Source organism: Anomalospiza imberbis, chromosome 32, assembly GCF_031753505.1.
Source record: "Anomalospiza imberbis isolate Cuckoo-Finch-1a 21T00152 chromosome 32, ASM3175350v1, whole genome shotgun sequence".
Taxonomy (NCBI): Eukaryota; Metazoa; Chordata; class Aves; order Passeriformes; family Viduidae; genus Anomalospiza; species Anomalospiza imberbis.
In genome coordinates, this window is record NC_089712.1 from 323337 (window position 1) to 326104 (window position 2768).

The 2768-nt window shown below is 54.7% G+C and overlaps 1 long non-coding RNA gene across 1 annotated transcript; it reads right to left on the reverse strand.

Annotated features, from left to right (window-relative positions):
- Positions 1-1351: 1351 nt before the first annotated feature.
- LOC137463923 (uncharacterized) lies at positions 1352-2400 on the reverse strand. Its single transcript, XR_010994011.1, has 3 exons — positions 2267-2400; positions 1803-1920; positions 1352-1425 (listed from the first exon to the last, which is right to left on the reverse strand). It is a non-coding gene; the product is annotated as an uncharacterized lncRNA (long non-coding RNA).
- Between the last annotated feature and the right edge of the window lie 368 nt (positions 2401-2768).

The following is a 2768-nucleotide window of genomic DNA, read 5'->3' on the forward strand; positions in this document are numbered from 1 at the left end:
TGTCTCAGCCTTCTCTGTGACATCACACAACTGCTCTGTGATGTCACAGAGCCCTTTCCTATGATGGCAGAGTCTTCTCTGTGGCCTCACAGCCCATTCTGTGATGTCACACAGCCAGCCTGTAATGTCACAGCCGACTTTGTGACATCACAATCTCCTCTGTGATGTCACAGCCTGCTCTGTGATGGCAGAACTCACTCAACATGTCACACAGCACCTCTGTGGGCTCACAGACCCACCCTGTGATGTCACAACACCTTCAGTGATGGAACACAGCCACCCTATAACGTCACAGCACACTCTTTGACCTCACAGCTTGCTCTGCTCTGTGATGTCATACAGGCATGCTCTGATGTCACAGCCTGCTCTGTGATGTCACACAATAAACCAGTGATGTCACAGCCAACTATATGATGTCACATCCTGGTCTGTGACAAAATCACAGAATCACAGAATTGCTGGGTTGGAAGAGACCTTTTAGGTCATCAAGTCCAACCCATGCCCTAACACCACCTCAGCTAAACCATGGCACTGAGTGCCACATCCAGTCTTTTTTTAAACACATCCCATGGTGGTGACTCCACCACCTCCCTGGACAGACAGTTCCAGTAATTTATTACCCTTTCCATAAAAAACTTTGTTCCTAATATAAAACCTAAATTTCCCTTGGTGCAGCTTAAGACACTGTCCTCTGGTCCTGTCAGTTGCTGTGAGTAGAGAGACCAACCCCACCTGACTGCAACCACCTTTCAGGGAGTGTGGAGAGTGATAAGGTCACCTCTGAGTCTTCTCCAGGATAAACAACTCCAGCTCCCTCAGTCATTCCTCACAGGACTTGTGTTCCAGACCCCTTGTAATAGATAAGAGAAGTCTCTTTGTCCATCATTAAACAGGAACTCAGGCAAAGGAAGAGGTTTTTTGTGAATAACAGGAAACCCGAGGATATGCTGACTCCTTAAGTTGATTGTACAACTAGGGTCGGGAGGTGTGTAACCATCTATGGAAAGATTGTTACAGGGTCATTAACCCCCAGTGAGGAAGAGGAGGAGAGCCTTCATCCAGACGACCACCAGAGAGCAGGCGGCGACCCCCTAGCAACTGGAGGCGCACGCGCAGAGTACTCCCGGAAAAGCCACAAGGCACGCGGAAGAAGGGGGAGAATAAAGGACCGTGGGAAAAGGGAAGCGGTGTGAGCCTTGGCGGAGCACTGACTCCCCGGCTGCACCCAGCGCTGTTTGCTTGTCATTGCTTGCTGGAATCAATAAAATTCTTTTTATCAATCCCTAAAGGATCAGACTAATTATTTACTTTAACTTATAAAACCCGTTCCCTGCTCTTGCTGCTGCCCCATCTTCAAAGCCTCTCCCTCGGGCTCTTCCTCCCGTGCAGAGCAGCTCTCCTGGACAGGGACGGCAGATGGCACAGCTGGGAAGTAAAGGGAGCACTGAGTCAGTATGGGGACGTTTTCCTTGGCAGCAGCTGCACTTCCATCAGGGAAGGGAAGATCTCAGAGCCTCCCCAGGAGGGTTAGAAAGAAAAAGCAGCCGAGCGGGCCAGGCTGTGGTGAGCGCAGTCGCGGCGGGACTGTCCCGCAGCCCCGGCAGCCCGGCACAGCCGGCACAGCTCCCGGGCCCTGCCGGCACAGCTGCCTTGCCCAAGGACAGCCCCTGTGCCGGCCGGGGCAGCTGCACTGAGCAGCCCCAGCACGGGCAGGGCCCGCTGCTGCCCCGCCGGGCAGTGCCCACGGCCACAGCCCACGCCACCCTCAGCCCCACCCTGCCTCCCCGGCCCTGGGGCCTCACCCAGGCTCTCTCCAGCGTGGCAGCAGCAGGTCCCCGTTCCCTGCTCTTGCTGCTGGCCTTCAGCTTCTCCCTGCTGGCTCCCATCAGTCTCCGGCTGTCCTCAAGGTCTCCACTGCAGCTGTGGCAAAAGCGGAGGCTCTGCAACTGGTTCCAAGGCCTGGCAGAGCTGCAGTCCCGGAGCCCTCTGTGCTCCCTGCCGGCCCCCTCCATCCCCTCAGCCCCGCCATGCTCTCGGCAAAGCCCCAGCCCCCTTCAGTTTCTTCAGCCCCTCACAGTCCTCTCAGCCCCTCAGTCCCTTCTGACCCATCCCGTCCCCCTAGACTCGCCACCCCTCGGCCTGTGCCACTTCCCTGTCACCTCAGTGCCACCATCGCCCTCGGCTGCCCCACAGCCCTCAGCCCCAGCAGCACCTCAGGGTCACCGTCCCTTCAGCGTCACCGCCCCCTCAGCCCCCTCAGTCTCACCGTCCTTCAGCAGCTCCTCAGGGGACAGTGCCTGGGGCCACCGGCAGCTCCCACCGCTCCAGGGACACCCGGGGCTGGAACTGCTGCTCCGTCCGGCCCGGCCGCCAGCTCGGACCCAGCACAGGGAGAGGGGACACAGGGGGCACGGGGGAAAAGCAAGAGGTGAGGGAGGAAGCAGAGCAGGGGAAGAGGTTAAAAAGAGGCCTACACCTATACAGATGTATAAAAAGAGGCTTACACCTATATGCATGTATAAATGTAACTACGGACATCTACAACTATAACTGCACATCGAAAAATGTAAATATATACACCTAAAACTAAAAATAAATTAACTAGACAAATCTCTGTCTATGTAGATAGATAAATGTAACTACATAAATCTATAAAGACAACCACATATATCAATAAATAGAACTATACACATCTATAAATATAACTAGAGACAGAGGAATTCTACCTGCCCAGTGGTCACAGGCTCTCCCTCTGTCTCTTCCTGGCA